Source organism: Anomaloglossus baeobatrachus, chromosome 4, assembly GCF_048569485.1.
Source record: "Anomaloglossus baeobatrachus isolate aAnoBae1 chromosome 4, aAnoBae1.hap1, whole genome shotgun sequence".
In the NCBI taxonomy this organism is placed as follows: domain Eukaryota; kingdom Metazoa; phylum Chordata; class Amphibia; order Anura; family Aromobatidae; genus Anomaloglossus; species Anomaloglossus baeobatrachus.
Window position 1 is genome coordinate 577785219 of NC_134356.1, and position 22075 is coordinate 577807293.

General features: G+C 49.5%; 1 long non-coding RNA gene across 1 annotated transcript in view; it reads left to right on the forward strand.

Moving 5' to 3' along the window:
• The first annotated feature begins 747 nt into the window (after positions 1-747).
• LOC142301851 (uncharacterized) overlaps positions 748-22075 on the forward strand; it is a 78280-nt gene continuing 56952 nt past the window's right edge. Inside the window, exon 1 of the long non-coding RNA XR_012752894.1 lies at positions 748-954. This is a non-coding gene — a long non-coding RNA (uncharacterized LOC142301851). The remainder of the gene's footprint in view (positions 955-22075) is intronic.

Genomic DNA, 22075 nt, shown 5'->3' on the forward strand with positions numbered 1-22075 from the left:
TGTAACCCCTCACTGCTGTCCGTGCCCCCCCTAGTGCTGTCTGTACCCCCTGGGTGATGTCTATGCCCCCCCACCAGTGCTGTCCGCACCACCTAATGCTGTCCATGCTGCCACCAGTGCTGTCCATGCCACGGTGAGTGCTGCCTGTGTCCCCCTTATGCTGTCCATGCTCCCCAGTGCTGTGTGCCACCCCTCAGTGCTCTTAACTCGCTACTGCTGTCTGTACCCTCCCACTGCTTTCTATGCTCCCCAGTCCGTGCTCTCCTATTGATGTCTATGTTCCCCCAGACCTGTCTGTCTCCCTAATGCTGCCACCCAGTGCAGTCCGTGCTGCCACCCAGTGCAGTGCGTGCTGCCACCCAGTGCAGTGCGTGCTGCCACCCAGTGCAGTGCGTGCTGCCACCCAGTGCTGTGCGTGCTGCCACCCAGTGCTGTGCGTGTCCCCAGTCATGTCTGTGCCACCGCCAGGGCTGTCCATGCCCCCTACTGATGTATATGCCCCAGCCCCTCCTGTGATGTATATGCCCCAGCTCCTCCTGTGATGTATATGCCCCAGCCCCTCCTGTGATGTATATGCCCCAGCCCCTCCTGTGATGTATATGCCCCAGCCCCTTCTGTGATGTATATGCCTCAGCCCCTCCTGTGATGTATATGCCCCAGCCCCTCCTGTGATGTATATGCCCCAGCCCCTCCTGTGATGTATATGCCCCAGCCCCTCCTGTGATGTATATGCCCCAGCCCCTCCTGTGATGTATATGCCCCAGCCCCTCCTGTGATGTGTACTCCCAGTGTCTCCTGTAATTTATGCGCCCTGGCCCCTCCTGTGATGTGTATGCCCCCAGCATCTCCAGACAGAGACAAACCTGGAAAAGCAGCTGTGAGAAACAAGATGATCAATATCACCGAACATTACAATCGCACCAAAGAGAAGCAGCTCCGGCCACCACAATAGGGGTGAGTTAATCGTTTGACCAAATATAGCAGGGTTATTTTTCAGGTTGATAATGTTGTGCGGCCCCCAAAGGTTAGTAGGAAATTCCAAATGGCCCCCGGCAGTAAAAAGGTTCCCCACCCCTGATCTAAAGGATCGCACACAAAATTGATCAATTTAACATAGACTACTAACGCATGTGTGACAGCAAATGAACGACCTACGTGCAATCTCTTAAGATCCCGTATGCAACCTGGGCGTGTCACATCGCAAATACGATTGTACAACTATTTGCAATGTGTAAAGCAGGCTTAAGTATGTAGTAACTTATTCATCAGTGGGGTCTGATTGCTGGGACCCGAACTGATCGTCAAAATGTGCAACTTTTATCCCCATTACACAAGCTCATGTCTGACTCGACCCCTGATCCATTCAATCCTCAGTGGCTGCGAGCGCTGCGCTTGTTTTTATCTGACTGCTCCACAGAGGGTGAATGGAGCTGCGGTCACACATCCCACCCCACAGAGGATAAATGAGGCTGCGGTCACACATCCCACCCCACAGAGGATGAATGGAGCTGCGGTCACACATCCCACCCCACAGAGGATGAATGGAGCTGCGGTCACACATCTCACCCCACAGAGGATGAATGGAGCTGCGGTCACACATCCCACCTGCTGCTGCATTGTATAATGGGCATATAAGTGCCCTGTCAGGGATAATAGGTCCTCATTCTTCCGATCGGTGCGGTTTCCACTGGTCTGGTTCCACCAGTCAATAAGTTATCACCTACCTACCCTGTGGATCGGTGATAACTTGTCACCAAAGATCCCATTACTGAAAACTACTGTATTTGTACAGTTATTGTGTGTGTGCACAGGAGATGTGCAGGAGCCGCCTGTGCTTTACAGTCAGCTCTAAACTATAATGGGCATAGCAGCTAATAGATATTTGCATGTAGCTGTAGGGTGGTGGGCCCCTAGAGTTATTTCCCCTGGTAGGCCCCAGACACCCCAGTCCGACCCTGAACATCCCCATTTCTAAGTGTTGGCTTGTGTTTGTGCCACACAGCCAGCTCATATAGCACATGCTGCTCCAACAACCTGGATCTCAAGTGGTACACACACTGCTATGCTCTGCTGGATTAAATGTATTTCCCTGGACATGACCCTATTGCAAAACCCAGACTGGAGGGAGAAATCCGTCCCACTGCCAAACTTACAGAACTCTCCAAAAATAAAAGCCCTAACAGGTTTAATTAAACAAAATACTTGGTCAAATATCTTCACCAAGTTCACACTCTTTTATTTTGTGTTGCACTCACAGCGGTGACTGTGACTACAACACACTCCAGCAGGTCTTACGAGGTCTCCAAACACATTCTGGGGGAAACATAGCGCCCTTCATATATGACACCTGTCACTGCCTCACAATACCAATACATGAACAATTTAGAAAGAGAAACAGCGGTATGCCATGAGTGGATGATCACAAAAATATATAAATTTTGTTAATGACTAGAGAAAACACCAACAAAATACAAGACATAAAAACAATTAAAACAGCCCTTAGGCTGAAACATAGAAGCTGTGTGTGACAGTTACTGCACCCAGGACTATTGAACCAGGCAGGAAAGTTATACAAAACAACCTATCAAAACATAACAACATAGAGCAAACCCTGTGTCTGCCAAATACATGTTAGCAGCAAATCAAGTAAAAGATGTTGAGGTGGAAAATGCTGCCGGCATGTATACAGGATGGGCCATAAGGATGGATACACCCACATAAAAAAAAAGTAACGTTGAAATCAAAATGGCAGCTTTGCAGATGGCCGCCATGGGTGTCACCCGGCCTCAAATGTTTGGCCCCTCCCATGTACTAATATGCCACAAATGGTAAGGTGTTATCAGCAATCACTTCCATTTTATCAGTGTGTATCCATACTTATAGCCCACCTTGTACAATAACAACAGACTATAAGAATTTATACAATACAACCTGTATGCAAAAGACTGGACTGAGGCAAAATGGGGTAGCTACAAAGAGAAGTCAGGGCTGTGACCTTGACCTGCATAGTCTGCGGCTTCCTCAAGTATTTCTTTAGGCACAGGTCACAGGCTTCCACTTTCTTTGACAATGGGCTTCAACTGGCAGTTATCGCAGGCTTCTACTGATGCTGATCATGGGCTACTACTGGTACAGATCACAGTTAGAGTTGAGCACGGTTCGCGGTTCGAGGTTCTCCAGTTCTAGGCTCCAGTGATTTTGGGGCCTGTTCTAGATCGAACTAGAACTCGAGCTTTTTGCAAAAGCTCGATAGTTCTAGAAACGTTCGAGAACGGTTCTAGCAGCAAAAAAACAGCTAATTCCTAGCTTGGTTTCCGCTGTAATAGTGTAAGTCACTCTGTGAATCACACTATTATGACATTTCAGTGTATAGTGTGCGTGAACAGCGCCTTCAGATCACTGCTGTTTCTATAATGGCGATCGCCATTTTTTTTTTTTTTCCTTGTCTTCCTTCCCTAAGCGTGCGCGTGTAGTGGGGCGGGCCAGCATGTCAGCCAATCCCAGACACACACAGCTAAGTGGACTTTTAGCCAGAGAAGCAACGGCATGTGTGATAGGATGTCCATGTCACATGTCCCTGCATTATAAAACCGGACATTTTCCTCCAGGACGCCATTATCTCTTCTGCGTCTTTGGTGTCAAACATCACTGTCGCAGCTCCGTCCTTTGTCCTATCGCCGATACAGCTGTATGCGCTCCATCCACAGCGCTGGACAGCTTAGGGAGAGCACTTTCTATCAGTCCTTTTAAGGGCTCAAACCGGTAGGGTCAGAGCCATAGGTGACAGGTCCTGAAAACAGAGACAGCGTCTGTGTAGCCAAGGTCAGGGATTTCGTCGCTGCATTTCACCATTAGGAGGGAATAGAAAGGCAGGCTTCCATTCCTCTACCCAGAGCCCCACAATCCTGGCACTGTACCCTCCTGTCCTCTGCACACTCCAACTCTTTTTAACTAAGCCATTATACTAGCAAACAGTCAGTGTACCTAGTGGCATCCTAAACGTGGCTATTGGACTTTTGTCTAGTCACACTAGTGCAAAGACATTTGCAGCACGTCTGCCTGCATTGCACACTCCAACTCAATATAACTAAGCCATTATACTAGCAAACACTCAGTGTACCTAGTGGCATCCTAAACGTGGCTATTGGAATTTTGTCTAGTCAAACTAGTGCAAAGATATTTGCAGCACGTCTGCCTGCATTGCACACTCAAACTCTTTTTAACTAAGCCATTATACTAGCAAACAGTCAGTGTACCTAGTGGCATCCTAAACGTGGCTATTGTACTTTTGTCTATTCACACTATTGTAAAGATATTTGCAGCATGTCTGCCTGCATTGCACACTCCAACTCTTTTTAACTAAGCCATTATACTAGCAAACAGTCAGTGTACCTAGTGGCATCCTAAACGTGGCTATTGTACTTTTGTGTAGTCAAACTAGTGCAAAGATATTTGCAGCACGTCTGCCTGCATTGCACACTCCAACTCTTTTTAACTAAGCCATTATACTAGCAAACAGTCAGTGTACCTAGTGGCATCCTAAACGTGGCTATTGTACTTTTGTGTAGTCAAACTAGTGCAAAGATATTTGCAGCATGTCTGCCTGCATTGCACACTCCAACTCTTTTTAACTAAGCCATTATACTAGCAAACAGTCAGTGTACCTAGTGGCATCCTAAACGTGGCTATTGTACTTTTGTCTATTCACACTATTGTAAAGATATTTGCAGCATGTCTGCCTGCATTGCACACTCCAACTCTTTTTAACTAAGCCATTATACTAGCAAACAGTCAGTGTACCTAGTGGCATCCTAAACGTGGCTATTGTACTTTTGTCTAGTCAAACTAGTGCAAAGATATTTGCAGCACGTCTGCCTGCATTGCACACTCAAACTCTTTTTAACTAAGCCATTATACTAGCAAACAGTCAGTGTACCTAGTGGCATCCTAAACGTGGCTATTGTACTTTTGTCTATTCACACTATTGTAAAGATATTTGCAGCATGTCTGCCTGCATTGCACACTCCAACTCTTTTTAACTAAGCCATTATACTAGCAAACACTCAGTGTACCTAGTGGCATCCTAAACGTGGCTATTGTACTTTTGTCTAGTCACACTATTGCAAAGATATTTGCAGCACGTCTGCCTGCATTGCACACTCAAACTCTTTTTAACTAAGCCATTATACTAGCAAACAGTCAGTGTACCTAGTGGCATCCTAAACGTGGCTATTGTACTTTTGTGTAGTCAAACTAGTGCAAAGATATTTGCAGCACGTCTGCCTGCATTGCACACTCAAACTCATTGTTACTAAGCCATTATACTAGCAAACACTCAGTGTACCTAGTGGCATACAAGAAGTGGCTGTTGTATTCCATTAGTGCCCCACTGGTGACAAGCTATTTCTAGCACCTCTGCGTGACACCCTCCTGCTCTGTTTTTAATGAGCTATAATGATAGCAAAAAATACTGCCATTTAGTGGCATCATAGAACTGGCTGTTGTATTCCATTAGTGCCCCACTGGTGCCAAGCTACTTCTATCACCTCTGCATGACACCCTCCTGCTCTTTTTTTAATAAGCTATAATGATAGCAAAAAATACTGCCATTTAGTGGCATCATAGAACTGGCTGTTGTATTCCATTAGTGCCCCACTGGTGACAAGCTATTTATAGCACCTCTACATGACACCCTCATGCACATTTTGCTACGCTAATGTTATAGCAAACTCAGGGAATTCATTGCTACATTTGATAATTCGGAGGGATAGAAAGTCAGGCTTCCTTTAGCTTTTCCTTCTGTTCATAGACAGCATCTCCAAGAGCAATTTCTCCTCCACTTCTAAGTGTGGAGAGGCACCTAGTGCGCATGCGTGTGCCGATTTACCCCAGCTGCAGCCTAATTACAGTGTTTCGCCTAGTGAGTATGCTCAGCCTGACTGTGCCATTCCTGACGCTAAGTCTTCATTTCGGGATACAGCGCATTCTACCACACTAAGTGTGAAAAGCCTCTTTGCACAGGTACTTGCATTCCGTGCCGGGTCTAAGTCCTGTTTTGTGCCGAGACACCATGCTAAAGCTGATAGTCTTTTTTCAGAGACTGTATTTCATGCTACTGAGCATGCTCAGGCACTTACTGCATCAGAGACTAGGTCCGGTAATGAACTCTTTGGCCCTGCCCCTGATGTGGGGGTCCCATATAGACCATAGGGCATCAGGTGTCCTCCCAAATGGCTTGCAGAGGCCCACCCCTATGACTTGTCACCGCATTATTGATGGTCAGACGATGACTGGTGAGGTGTTTGGGTCATGGCAGCCATGAGGTCATCATTGAAGTTGCGGTTCCAAATAGGACGCTAGTTATGCCACTCATGACGTGTCACTCTACTTTTGTCTCCAGGAGGTGCATTGTGGTTTACCCTGGTTTGGGGCGGACCCAGGTTATAAAAGGGGCTGGAGCCAACAAGGAGGTGCGCAGTCTTTTATTATGCTCTGAAAGAGCACACCTCCATGTGTTGAACCCATTGCGGCTTTAGGCCAGAGGTAGGCAGGGATAGGGCGTCGATGCAGGCCACCACCACAGTTGGTAACGCAGAACGGTTAAGACCAGCTCCTGTCCTACCAGTCCTGCTTGTGCAGCCCAGTGGCATTAACAGGCCTGCTGCTGCTGATGCGCTTGCTGTCCACAGGTGTGCCCCTACGCACACGGTCAGCGTACTCAATGGCCCCTGTGTTGTTAACAGGGAGTTCCTGGGCTGGGTGGGCATGTGGACCCTGTGACGCTAACAGGGCTCCCAGTCTCCAGATCCGAATGGCGTCTAACTCGGTTCAGGCTACTATTAGTTTCATAGCCACACAGCTCTGTATCCTCCACCAAACCTTCCAGTTGCCAACCTCTCCTTTTCCAACTGGGAGCACGGTGGACACTGACTGCTGATGGGGATATATACCTTTCTCTTTCTTTTCTTATTAATTTTCGTTATATAGCGGTAACATAGTATATACCACTTTATCCAAATCTGCCAGTCCCACTGTAACAGATGGTGTTTCTTCAGCAAATGTTACTGTTGCTTAACCACCAAATCCACGGACCAAAACTTTTTTCCCCTTTCCAACACACCTGTTCCCCTTTCCACCAGCATCTGTCCTTTTTCAACTCATTTTGGTATATGACCAAAAGTGCAACTCTGCAGGGACACCGTACTCAACGCCATCTCAGCACAGCAGCCAGCCCTCGGTCCCTCAGATGTGGACAAGTAAAAGACCATTTCCTCCTATCCATGACAAAGCGTTGAGATTCACTCTGTGCAGCACTGGTGTTTAGTGGAAAAGCAGATCTAAGATTGCGTACCACCTTCTGCAGATACTCCTGTACACGTGCGTCCCTTTCTATGGCAGGAATTATTTCGCCAAATTTTGTCTTGTACCGGGGATCTAACAGTGTGGCAACCCAGTATTCTGGATTACTTTGAATTCGTACAATCCGAGGGTCATGTTGTAGGTAGTGCAGCAAGAAGGCGCTCATGTGTCTTGTGCATCCAGGAGGACCAAGTCCTTGGTGTGTTGGTGGCAGAGAGGTGAGAATCGTGCCTCCTTCCTCTGCCCTCTCCCCACAACCTCGCACAACCGAAATGTGAGCAAGCTCTCACTCATCTGCTGAGTCTTCCATGCCCATTGCCAGTTCGTCCTCCATTTCTTCATGGGCTCCTGCACCTTCCTCAACACTTTTTGCTGATACTATGCGCCCTTGTTAATCCCTCTCCCTCACCATGACTGCCGCATAGGTGCCGCTGACCATCTGGACCTCATAGATCTTGTTATCCCTTCCGCATATGACTCCTCCTGTACTTCCTCCCCTTCCTCTTGTCCCAACACCTGACTCCGAATAATAATTACAGTGTGCTCCATCATGTAGATGACCAGAATTGTCACGCTGAGAATGACATTGCCAGTGCTAAACATCTTCGTCGACATTTGTAAACTGTGTAGCAGGGTGCATAGGTCCTTGATCTGACACCACTCCAGCAGCGTGATCTGCACCACCTCTGGATCAAGTTATCCCAGGCTATATGTCATAACGTATTGCAGCAGGGTTCGGCGGTGCTGCCACAAACGCTGCAACATGTGCAGATTCAAATTCCTGCGTGTGGGCACATCGCATTTCAGGCGTTTAACCACCAGACCTAAAGACTTCTGTAGCGACGAAAGTTGTTGAGCTGCTGTGTGCGCACGATGGAAGTGAGCACAAAGCGAGCGTGCCCGCTGCACAAGGCCATGTAGGCCGTGATGGTGTTTTAAAAATTGCTGGAGAATTAGGTTCAACATGTGAGCCATACAAGGCACGTGTGTCACATTGCCCTGACGATGGCCCGCAGCCAGGTTTGCATCATTGCCGCACACGGCTGTTAATTCACCAACGGAGTACGCTCCGTCAATTTGTACTCCGGTCGCCAGGTGACAACGTGTTCCTTTCATGCATAGTGCTGATGATGGGAGAGGAGTCGATGCCAGCAGCGCAGGTGGACGCAGGTTATGCTCACCCACTGGGCTGCATTACCTTGACAGATGCAGAATCTCTGGCTGAATGTAGCTGGTGGGTATCTCACAGATGAAATACCATCATTCAGCTACAACCAATGGGAAGACACCACACCCTTTTTTATGCCCATCCTGTCTGCAGACCACTGCCAGACATAGCTCTGCTTTTACCCCCAGTTCAGTTTTATGATTTTGTGTGCTTGTTACCTGACTACTTTTCCTGCTTGCTGTTTATGTACCTTGTTGGCCGATCCGCATTTCACCTCTGCTTGTTTTCTGATTAAGTCCTGGCCGTCCCATTCTGTTCCTGTTCCTCAATTAATGTTTTGACCCTGCCTGACTACTATTCTCTGGAACTGCAGCCTTCCACAGGTATTAATCACCTTGGGCCCTGTGTAATTCCTAATCCCTGTATAGGGGTTAAAGGGTTTCAGGGTTCTAGGGGTCCTGCTTGGTGAGTGGCTTCCCTCTAGCCTATCATTTACAGCCCATCTGAGTGTGTGGATCAAGGAAGGCGTTACACCGTGCTCTCTGCAGAAGGCCATGTGGGCCAGGATAGTGCTTTAAAAATTGTGGACAACCAGGTTCAACACGTGAACCACACAAGGCACGTGTGTCACATTGTCACAGCGAAGGGCCGCACCCATGTTTGCATCATTGTCGCACCCGGCCTTCTCTGGCTGCTGGTTGAGTGGAGACAACCATTGATGAAACTCGGTCTCCAGAGCTAACCGTCCACAACTTCTCAGCGGTGTGACTCACATTTCCCATACATTTCAAAGTAAACCTTTGACCGCCTGATGGCATTGAGCTCTGCTGCCAGCATAGTAAGGAGGTGTGTGGTATTCCTTGTGCGCAGTTACAAGGAAGGGTGGCCTGACCACACAGGGTTTGCGCCAAGGTGGAGGACCCACACGAGGTTGAAGAGGCAGAAGCAGTGTATTAACTTCTACATACAGAAGAAGGATTGAAACAACTCGTGGGGACGGCAAGACTTGTACAGCAGACCCTTCTCCATCTCTCCCCACAGTAACCCATTGCCCAGTCAGCGACATGTAACGCCCCTGTCCATGCTTACTGGGCCAATTATCTGTGGTGAAATGCACCCTGTCACACAGAGTTTCTCAAGGAATCAGTGATGTTTAGCGCGACATGCTGGTGTAGCGCGTGCACGCCTTTGTTGGAGAAGGAGTGGCGCCTGGGCATCGGCTCTTGGAGCACTGCGATGGGCATAAGGTCTCGAAAATCCTCGGTTAAAAAGGTTGGAAAGGCAGCATTTTGGTAGCCAACAGTTTCCAGATGCTGAAAGTCAACCTCTAAGCCATGTCATGCCCTTCTAAAAGCATGTAAAACACAGTAAGGGGACTCCAACCACAGTCTCCCTCGTTGCTACTAATTGGGCCACACACACCCCACTTGACTGGCATCAGTTGACCTTCCCTTTTGAAAAAGAAAAAGATGCTTTGCATGAAGCACTCTCAAAAATACGCGTGCCTTTCCCGTCCCCTGGCTGACCCAGGGGAAGAAAAGTCCTCTGAGAGCCATGACTTGTTCATCTTGGTTCTTTTAGAAACACAGCGAGGGGACTCCAACCACAGTCTCCCTCGTTTCCACTAACTGGGCCACACACACCCCACTTGCCTGGCATCGGTTGAGCCCCCTTTTGAAAAAGAAAAAGATGCTTTGCATGAAGCACTCTCAAAAATACGCGTGCCTTTCCCGTCCCCTGGCTGACACAGGGGAAGAAAAGTCCTCTGAGAGCCATGACTTGTTCATCTTGGTTCTTTTAGAAACACAGCGCGGGGACTCCAACCACAGTCTCCCTCGTTTCCACTAACTGGGCCTCACACACCCCACTTGCCTGGCATCGGTTGAGCCCCCTTTTGAAAAAGAAAAAGATGCTTTGCATGAAGCACTCTCAAAAATACGTGTGCCTTTCCCGTCCCCTGGCTGACCCAGGGGAAGAAAAGTCCTCTGAGAGCCATGACTTGTTCATCTTGGTTCTTTTAGAAACAAAGCGCGGGGACTCCAACCACAGTCTCCCTCGTTTCCACTAACTGGGCCACACACACCCCACTTGCCTGGCATCGGTTGAGCCCCCTTTTGAAAAAGAAAAAGATGCTTTGCATGAAGCACTCTCAAAAATACGCGTGCCTTTCCCGTCCCCTGGCTGACACAGGGGAAGAAAAGTCCTCTGAGAGCCATGACTTGTTCATCTTGGTTCTTTTAGAAACACAGCACGGGGACTCCAACCACAGTCTCCCTCGTTTCCACTAACTGGGCCACACACACCCCACTTGCCTGGCATCGGTTGAGCCCCCTTTTGAAAAAGAAAAAGATGCTTTGAATGAAGCACTCTCAAAAATACGCGTGCCTTTCCCGTCCCCTGGCTGACCCAGGGGAAGAAAAGTCCTCTGAGAGCCATGACTTGTTCATCTTGGTTCTTTTAGAAACACAGCGTGGGGACTCCAACCACAGTCTCCCTCGTTTCCACTAACTGGGCCACACACACCCCACTTGCCTGGCATCGGTTGAGCCCCCTTTTGAAAAAGAAAAAGATGCTTTGCATGAAGCACTCTCAAAAATACGCGTGCCTTTCCCGTCCCCTGGCTGACACAGGGGAAGAAAAGTCCTCTGAGAGCCATGACTTGTTCATCTTGGTTCTTTTAGAAACACAGCGCGGGGACTCCAACCACAGTCTCCCTCGTTTCCACTAACTGGGCCACACACACCCCACTTGCCTGGCATCGGTTGAGCCCCCTTTTGAAAAAGAAAAAGATGCTTTGCATGAAGCACTCTCAAAAATACGCGTGCCTTTCTCGTCCCCTGGCTGACCCAGGGGAAGAAAAGTCCTCTGAGAGCCATGACTTGTTCATCTTGGTTCTTTTAGAAACACAGCGAGGGGACTCCAACCACAGTCTCCCTCGTTTCCACTAACTGGGCCACACACACCCCACTTGCCTGGGATCGGTTGAGCCCCCTTTTGAAAAAGAAAAAGATGCTTTGCATGAAGCACTCTCAAAAATACGCGTGCCTTTCCCGTCCCCTGGCTGACACAGGGGAAGAAAAGTCCTCTGAGAGCCATGACTTGTTCATCTTGGTTCTTTTAGAAACACAGCGCGGGGACTCCAACCACAGTCTCCCTCGTTTCCACTAACTGGGCCACACACACCCCACTTGCCTGGCATCGGTTGAGCCCCCTTTTGAAAAAGAAAAAGATGCTTTGCATGAAGCACTCTCAAAAATACGCGTGCCTTTCCCGTCCCCTGGCTGACCCAGGGGAAGAAAAGTCCTCTGAGAGCCATGACTTGTTCATCTTGGTTCTTTTAGAAACACAGCGCGGGGACTCCAACCACAGTCTCCCTCGTTTCCACTAACTGGGCCACACACACCCCACTTGCCTGGCATCGGTTGAGCCCCCTTTTGAAAAAGAAAAAGATGCTTTGAATGAAGCACTCTCAAAAATACGCGTGCCTTTCTCGTCCCCTGGCTGACCCAGGGGAAGAAAAGTCCTCTGAGAGCCATGACTTGTTCATCTTGGTTCTTTTAGAAACACAGCGCGGGGACTCCAACCACAGTCTCCCTTGTTTCCACTTACTGGGCCACACACACCCCACTTGCCTGGCATCGGTTGAGCCCCCTTTTGAAAAAGAAAAAGATGCTTTGCATGAAGCACTCTCAAAAATACGCGTGCTTTTCCCATCCCCTGGCTGACCAAGGGGAAGAAAAGTCCTCTGAGAGCCATGACTTGTTCATCTTGGTTCTTTTAGAAACACAGCGAGGGGACTCCAACCACAGTCTCCCTCGTTTCCACTAACTGGGCCACACACACCCCACTTGCCTGGGATCGGTTGAGCCCCCTTTTGAAAAAGAAAAAGATGCTTTGCATGAAGCACTCTCAAAAATACGCGTGCCTTTCCCGTCCCCTAGCTGACACAGGGGAAGAAAAGTCCTCTGAGAGCCATGACTTGTTCATCTTGGTTCTTTTAGAAACACAGCGCGGGGACTCCAACCACAGTCTCCCTCGTTTCCACTAACTGGGCCACACACACCCCACTTGCCTGGCATCGGTTGAGCCCCCTTTTGAAAAAGAAAAAGATGCTTTGCATGAAGCACTCTCAAAAATACGCGTGCCTTTCCCGTTACCTGGCTGACACAGGGGAAGAAAAGTCCTCTGAGAGCCATGACTTTTTCATCTTGGTTCTTTTAGAAACAAAGCGCGGGGACTCCAACCACAGTCTCCCTCGTTTCCACTAACTGGGCCACACACACCCCACTTGCCTGGCATCGGTTGAGCCCCCTTTTGAAAAAGAAAAAGATGCTTTGCATGAAGCACTCTCAAAAATACGCGTGCCTTTCCCGTCCCCTGGCTGACACAGGGGAAGAAAAGTCCTCTGAGAGCCATGACTTGTTCATCTTGGTTCTTTTAGAAACACAGCGAGGGGACTCCAACCACAGTCTCCCTCGTTTCCACTAACTGGGCCACACACACCCCACTTGCCTGGCATCGGTTGAGCCCCCTTTTGAAAAAGAAAAAGATGCTTTGAATGAAGCACTCTCAAAAATACGCGTGCCTTTCCCGTCCCCTGGCTGACCCAGGGGAAGAAAAGTCCTCTGAGAGCCATGACTTGTTCATCTTGGTTCTTTTAGAAACACAGCGCGGGGACTCCAACCACAGTCTCCCTCATTTCCACTAACTGGGCCACACACACCCCACTTGCCTGGCATCGGTTGAGCCCCCTTTTGAAAAAGAAAAAGATGCTTTGCATGAAGCACTCTCAAAAATACGCGTGCCTTTCCCGTCCCCTGGCTGACACAGGGGAAGAAAAGTCCTCTGAGAGCCATGACTTGTTCATCTTGGTTCTTTTAGAAACACAGCGTGGGGACTCCAACCACAGTCTCCCTTGTTTCCACTTACTGGGCCACACACACCCCACTTGCCTGGCATCGGTTGAGCCCCCTTTTGAAAAAGAAAAAGATGCTTTGCATGAAGCACTCTCAAAAATACGCGTGCCTTTCCCGTCCCCTGGCTGACACAGGGGAAGAAAAGTCCTCTGAGAGCCATGACTTGTTCATCTTGGTTCTTTTAGAAACACAGCGCGGGGACTCCAACCACAGTCTCCCTCGTTTCCACTAACTGGGCCACACACACCCCACTTGCCTGGCATCGGTTGAGCCCCCTTTTGAAAAAGAAAAAGATGCTTTGCATGAAGCACTCTCAAAAATACGCGTGCCTTTCCCGTCCCCTGGCTGACACAGGGGAAGAAAAGTCCTCTGAGAGCCATGACTTGTTCATCTTGGTTCTTTTAGAAACACAGCGCGGGGACTCCAACCACAGTCTCCCTCGTTTCCACTAACTGGGCCACACACACCCCACTTGCCTGACATCGGTTGAGCCCCCTTTTGAAAAAGAAAAAGATGCTTTGAATGAAGCACTCTCAAAAATACGCGTGCCTTTCCCGTCCCCTGGCTGACCCAGGGGAAGAAAAGTCCTCTGAGAGCCATGACTTGTTCATCTTGGTTCTTTTAGAAACACAGCGCGGGGACTCCAACCACAGTCTCCCTTGTTTCCACTTACTGGGCCACACACACCCCACTTGCCTGGCTTCGGTTGAGCCCCCTTTTGAAAAAGAAAAAGATGCTTTGCATGAAGCACTCTCAAAAATACGCGTGCCTTTCCCGTCCCCTGGCTGACACAGGGGAAGAAAAGTCCTCTGAGAGCCATGACTTGTTCATCTTGGTTCTTTTAGAAACACAGCGAGGGGACTCCAACCACAGTCTCCCTCGTTTCCACTAACTGGGCCACACACACCCCACTTGCCTGGCATCGGTTGAGCCCCCTTTTGAAAAAGAAAAAGATGCTTTGCATGAAGCACTCTCAAAAATACGCGTGCTTTTCCCATCCCCTGGCTGACCCAGGGGAAGAAAAGTCCTCTGAGAGCCATGACTTGTTCATCTTGGTTCTTTTAGAAACACAGCGAGGGGACTCCAACCATAGTCTCCCTCGTTTCCACTAACTGGGCCACACACACCCCACTTGCCTGGCATCGGTTGAGCCCCCTTTTGAAAAAGAAAAAGATGCTTTGCATGAAGCACTCTCAAAAATACGCGTGCCTTTCCCGTCCCCTTGCTGACACAGGGGAAGAAAAGTCCTCTGAGAGCCATGACTTGTTCATCTTGGTTCTTTTAGAAACACAGCGCGGGGACTCCAACCACAGTCTCCCTCGTTTCCACTAACTGGGCCACACATACCCCACTTGCCTGGCATCGGTTGAGCCCCCTTTTGAAAAAGAAAAAGATGCTTTGAATGAAGCACTCTCAAAAATACGCGTGCCTTTCCCATCCCCTGGCTGACCCAGGGGAAGAAAAGTCCTCTTAGAGCCATGACTTTTTCATCTTGGTTCTTTTAGAAACAAAGCGCGGGGACTCCAACCACAGTCTCCCTCGTTTCCACTAACTGGGCCACACACACCCCACTTGCCTGGCATCGGTTGAGCCCCCTTTTGAAAAAGAAAAAGATGCTTTGCATGAAGCACTCTCAAAAATACGCGTGCCTTTCCCGTCCCCTGGCTGACACAGGGGAAGAAAAGTCCTCTGAGAGCCATGACTTGTTCATCTTGGTTCTTTTAGAAACACAGCGAGGGGACTCCAACCACAGTCTCCCTCGTTTCCACTAACTGGGCCACACACACCCCACTTGCCTGGCATCGGTTGAGCCCCCTTTTGAAAAAGAAAAAGATGCTTTGAATGAAGCACTCTCAAAAATACGCGTGCCTTTCCCGTCCCCTGGCTGACCCAGGGGAAGAAAAGTCCTCTGAGAGCCATGACTTGTTCATCTTGGTTCTTTTAGAAACACAGCGCGGGGACTCCAACCACAGTCTCCCTCATTTCCACTAACTGGGCCACACACACCCCACTTGCCTGGCATCGGTTGAGCCCCCTTTTGAAAAAGAAAAAGATGCTTTGCATGAAGCACTCTCAAAAATACGCGTGCCTTTCCCGTCCCCTGGCTGACACAGGGGAAGAAAAGTCCTCTGAGAGCCATGACTTGTTCATCTTGGTTCTTTTAGAAACACAGCGTGGGGACTCCAACCACAGTCTCCCTTGTTTCCACTTACTGGGCCACACACACCCCACTTGCCTGGCATCGGTTGAGCCCCCTTTTGAAAAAGAAAAAGATGCTTTGCATGAAGCACTCTCAAAAATACGCGTGCCTTTCCCGTCCCCTGGCTGACACAGGGGAAGAAAAGTCCTCTGAGAGCCATGACTTGTTCATCTTGGTTCTTTTAGAAACACAGCGCGGGGACTCCAACCACAGTCTCCCTCGTTTCCACTAACTGGGCCACACACACCCCACTTGCCTGGCATCGGTTGAGCCCCCTTTTGAAAAAGAAAAAGATGCTTTGCATGAAGCACTCTCAAAAATACGCGTGCCTTTCCCGTCCCCTGGCTGACACAGGGGAAGAAAAGTCCTCTGAGAGCCATGACTTGTTCATCTTGGTTCTTTTAGAAACACAGCGCGGGGACTCCAACCACAGTCTCCCTCGTTTCCACTAACTGGGCCACACACACCCCACTTGCCTGACATCGGTTGAGCCCCCTTTTGAAAAAGAAAAAGATGCTTTGAATGAAGCACTCTCAAAAATACGCGTGCCTTTCCCGTCCCCTGGCTGACCCAGGGGAAGAAAAGTCCTCTGAGAGCCATGACTTGTTCATCTTGGTTCTTTTAGAAACACAGCGCGGGGACTCCAACCACAGTCTCCCTTGTTTCCACTTACTGGGCCACACACACCCCACTTGCCTGGCTTCGGTTGAGCCCCCTTTTGAAAAAGAAAAAGATGCTTTGCATGAAGCACTCTCAAAAATACGCGTGCCTTTCCCGTCCCCTGGCTGACACAGGGGAAGAAAAGTCCTCTGAGAGCCATGACTTGTTCATCTTGGTTCTTTTAGAAACACAGCGAGGGGACTCCAACCACAGTCTCCCTCGTTTCCACTAACTGGGCCACACACACCCCACTTGCCTGGCATCGGTTGAGCCCCCTTTTGAAAAAGAAAAAGATGCTTTGCATGAAGCACTCTCAAAAATACGCGTGCTTTTCCCATCCCCTGGCTGACCCAGGGGAAGAAAAGTCCTCTGAGAGCCATGACTTGTTCATCTTGGTTCTTTTAGAAACACAGCGAGGGGACTCCAACCATAGTCTCCCTCGTTTCCACTAACTGGGCCACACACACCCCACTTGCCTGGCATCGGTTGAGCCCCCTTTTGAAAAAGAAAAAGATGCTTTGCATGAAGCACTCTCAAAAATACGCGTGCCTTTCCCGTCCCCTTGCTGACACAGGGGAAGAAAAGTCCTCTGAGAGCCATGACTTGTTCATCTTGGTTCTTTTAGAAACACAGCGCGGGGACTCCAACCACAGTCTCCCTCGTTTCCACTAACTGGGCCACACATACCCCACTTGCCTGGCATCGGTTGAGCCCCCTTTTGAAAAAGAAAAAGATGCTTTGAATGAAGCACTCTCAAAAATACGCGTGCCTTTCCCATCCCCTGGCTGACCCAGGGGAAGAAAAGTCCTCTTAGAGCCATGACTTGTTCATCTTGGTTCTTTTAGAAACACAGCGCGGGGACTCCAACCACAGTCTCCCTTGTTTCCACTTACTGGGCCACACACACCCCACTTGCCTGGCATCGGTTGAGCCCCCTTTTGAAAAAGAAAAAGATGCTTTGCATGAAGCACTCTCAAAAATACGCGTGCCTTTCCCGTCCCCTGGCTGACACAGGGGAAGAAAAGTCCTCTGAGAGCCATGACTTGTTCATCTTGGTTCTTTTAGAAACACAGCGCGGGGACTCCAACCACAGTCTCCCTCGTTTCCACTAACTGGGCCACACACACCCCACTTGCCTGACATCGGTTGAGCCCCCTTTTGAAAAAGAAAAAGATGCTTTGAATGAAGCACTCTCAAAAATACGCGTGCCTTTCCCGTCCCCTGGCTGACCCAGGGGAAGAAAAGTCCTCTGAGAGCCATGACTTGTTCATCTTGTTTCTTTTAGAAACACAGCGCGGGGACTCCAACCACAGTCTCCCTTGTTTCCACTTACTGGGCCACACACACCCCACTTGCCTGGCTTCGGTTGAGCCCCCTTTTGAAAAAGAAAAAGATGCTTTGCATGAAGCACTCTCAAAAATACGCGTGCCTTTCCCGTCCCCTGGCTGACACAGGGGAAGAAAAGTCCTCTGAGAGCCATGACTTGTTCATCTTGGTTCTTTTAGAAACACAGCGAGGGGACTCCAACCACAGTCTCCCTCGTTTCCACTAACTGGGCCACACACACCCCACTTGCCTGGCATCGGTTGAGCCCCCTTTTGAAAAAGAAAAAGATGCTTTGCATGAAGCACTCTCAAAAATACGCGTGCTTTTCCCATCCCCTGGCTGACCCAGGGGAAGAAAAGTCCTCTGAGAGCCATGACTTGTTCATCTTGGTTCTTTTAGAAACACAGCGAGGGGACTCCAACCATAGTCTCCCTCGTTTCCACTAACTGGGCCACACACACCCCACTTGCCTGGCATCGGTTGAGCCCCCTTTTGAAAAAGAAAAAGATGCTTTGCATGAAGCACTCTCAAAAATACGCGTGCCTTTCCCGTCCCCTTGCTGACACAGGGGAAGAAAAGTCCTCTGAGAGCCATGACTTGTTCATCTTGGTTCTTTTAGAAACACAGCGCGGGGACTCCAACCACAGTCTCCCTCGTTTCCACTAACTGGGCCACACACACCCCACTTGCCTGGCATCGGTTGAGCCCCCTTTTGAAAAAGAAAAAGATGCTTTGAATGAAGCACTCTCAAAAATACGCGTGCCTTTCCCATCCCCTGGCTGACCCAGGGGAAGAAAAGTCCTCTTAGAGCCATGACTTGTTCATCTTGGTACTTTTAGAAACACAGCGCGGGGACTCCAACCACAGTCTCCCTTGTTTCCACTTACTGGGCCACACACACCCCACTTGCCTGGCATCGGTTGAGCCCCCTTTTGAAAAAGAAAAAGATGCTTTGCATGAAGCACTCTCAAAAATACGCGTGCCTTTCCCGTCCCCTGGCTGACACAGGGGAAGAAAAGTCCTCTGAGAGCCATGACTTGTTCATCTTGGTTCTTTTAGAAACACAGCGAGGGGACTCCAACCACAGTCTCCCTCGTTTCCACTAACTGGGCCACACACACCCCACTTTCCTGGCATCGGTTGAGCCCCCTTTTGAAAAAGAAAAAGATGCTTTGCATGAAGCACTCTCAAAAATACGCGTGCTTTTCCCGTCCCCTGGCTGACCCAGGGGAAGAAAAGTCCTCTGAGAGCCATGACTTGTTCATCTTGGTTCTTTTAGAAACACAGCGCGGGGACTCCAACCACAGTCTCCCTCGTTTCCACTAACTGGGCCACACACACCCCACTTGCCTGGCATCGGTTGAGCCCCCTTTTGAAAAAGAAAAAGATGCTTTGCATGAAGCACTCTCAAAAATACGCGTGCCTTTCCCGTCCCCTGGCTGACACAGGGGAAGAAAAGTCCTCTGAGAGCCATGACTTGTTCATCTTGGTTCTTTTAGAAACACAGCGAGGGGACTCCAACCACAGTCTCCCTCGTTTCCACTAACTGGGCCACACACACCCCACTTGCCTGGGATCGGTTGAGCCCTCTTTTGAAAAAGAAAAAGATGCTTTGCATGAAGCACTCTCAAAAATACGCGTGCCTTTCCCGTCCCCTTGCTGACACAGGGGAAGAAAAGTCCTCTGAGAGCCATGACTTGTTCATCTTGGTTCTTTTAGAAACACAGCGCGGGGACTCCAACCACAGTCTCCCTTGTTTCCACTTACTGGGCCACACACACCCCACTTGCCTGGCATCGGTTGAGCCCCCTTTTGAAAAAGAAAAAGATGCTTTGCATGAAGCACTCTCAAAAATACGCGTGCCTTTCCCGTCCCCTGGCTGACACAGGGGAAGAAAAGTCCTCTGAGAGCCATGACTTGTTCATCTTGGTTCTTTTAGAAACACAACGCGGGGACTCCAACCACAGTCTCCCTCGTTTCCACTAACTGGGCCACACACACCCCACTTGCCTGGCATCGGTTGAGCCCCCTTTTGAAAAAGAAAAAGATGCTCTGCATGAAGCACTCTCAAAAATACGCGTGCCTTTCCCGTCCCCTGGCTGACCCAGGGGAAGAAAAGTCCTCTGAGAGCCATGACTTGTTCATCTTGGTTCTTTTAGAAACACAGCGAGGGGACTCCAACCACAGTCTCCCTCGTTTCCACTAACTGGGCCACACACACCCCACTTGCCTGGGATCGGTTGAGCCCCCTTTTGAAAAAGAAAAAGATGCTTTGCATGAAGCACTCTCAAAAATACGCGTGCCTATCCCGTCCCCTGGCTGACACAGGGGAAGAAAAGTCCTCTGAGAGCCATGACTTGTTCATCTTGGTTCTTTTAGAAACACAGCACGGGGACTCCAACCACAGTCTCCCTCGTTTCCACTAACTGGGCCACACACACCCCACTTGCCTGGGATCGGTTGAGCCCCCTTTTGAAAAAGAAAAAGATGCTTTGCATGAAGCACTCTCAAAAATACGCGTGCCTTTCCCGTCCCCTGGCTGACACAGGGGAAGAAAAGTCCTCTGAGAGCCATGACTTGTTCATCTTGGTTCTTTTAGAAACACAGCACGGGGACTCCAACCACAGTCTCCCTCATTTCCACTAACTGGGCCACACACACCCCTCTTGCCTGGCATCGGTTGAGCCCCCTTTTGAAAAAGAAAAAGATGCTTTGCATGAAGCACTCTCAAAAATACGCGTGCCTTTCCCGTCCCCTGGCTGACACAGGGGAAGAAAAGTCCTCTGAGAGCCATGACTTGTTCATCTTGGTTCTTTTAGAAACACAGCGCGGGGACTCCAACCACAGTCTCCCTCGTTTCCACTAACTGGGCCACACACACCCCACTTGCCTGGCATCGGTTGAGCCCCCTTTTGAAAAAGAAAAAGATGCTTTGAATGAAGCACTCTCAAAAATACGCGTGCCTTTCCCGTCCCCTGGCTGACCCAGGGGAAGAAAAGTCCTCTGAGAGCCATGACTTGTTCATCTTGGTTCTTTTAGAAACACAGCGCGGGGACTCCAACCACAGTCTCCCTTGTTTCCACTTACTGGGCCACACACACCCCACTTGCCTGGCATCGGTTGAGCCCCCTTTTGAAAAAGAAAAAGATGCTTTGCATGAAGCACTCTCAAAAATACGCGTGCCTTTCCCGTCCCCTGGCTGACACAGGGGAAGAAAAGTCCTCTGAGAGCCATGACTTGTTCATCTTGGTTCTTTTAGAAACACAGCGCGGGGACTCCAACCACAGTCTCCCTCGTTTCCACTAACTGGGCCACACACACCCCACTTGCCTGGCATCGGTTGAGCCCCCTTTTGAAAAAGAAAAAGATGCTTTGCATGAAGCACTCTCAAAAATACGCGTGCCTTTCCCGTCCCCTGGCTGACCCAGGGGAAGAAAAGTCCTCTGAGAGCCATGACTTGTTCATCTTGGTTCTTTTAGAAACACAGCGAGGGGACTCCAACCACAGTCTCCCTCGTTTCCACTAACTGGGCCACACACACCACACTTGCCTGGCATCGGTTGAGCCCCCTTTTGAAAAAGAAAAAGATGCTTTGCATGAAGCACTCTCAAAAATACGCGTGCCTTTCCCGTCCCTTGGCTGACACAGGGGAAGAAAAGTCCTCTGAGAGCCATGACTTGTTCATCTTGGTTCTTTTAGAAACACAGCGCGGGGACTCCAACCACAGTCTCCCTCGTTTCCACTAACTGGGCCACACACACCCCACTTGCCTGGCATCGGTTGAGCCCCCTTTTGAAAAAGAAAAAGATGCTTTGCATGAAGCACTCTCAAAAATACGCGTGCCTTTCCCATCCCCTGGCTGACACAGGGGAAGAAAAGTCCTCTGAGAGCCATGACTTGTTCATCTTGGTTCTTTTAGAAACACAGCGCGGGGACTCCAACCACAGTCTCCCTTGTTTCCACTTACTGGGCCACACACACCCCACTTGCCTGGCATCGGTTGAGCCCCCTTTTGAAAAAGAAAAAGATGCTTTGCATGAAGCACTCTCAAAAATACGCGTGCCTTTCCCCTCCCCTGGCTGACACAGGGGAAGAAAAGTCCTCTGAGAGCCATGACTTGTTCATCTTGGTTCTTTTAGAAACACAGCGTGGGGACTCCAACCACAGTCTCCCTCGTTTCCACTAACTGGGCCACACACACCCCACTTGCCTGGCATCGGTTGAGCCCCCTTTTGAAAAAGAAAAAGATGCTTTGCATGAAGCACTCTCAAAAATACGCGTGCCTTTCCCGTCCCCTGGCTGACCCAGGGGAAGAAAAGTCCTCTGAGAGCCATGACTTGTTCATCTTGGTTCTTTTAGAAACACAGCGAGGGGACTCCAACCACAGTCTCCCTCGTTTCCACTAACTGGGCCACACACACCACACTTGCCTGGCATCGGTTGAGC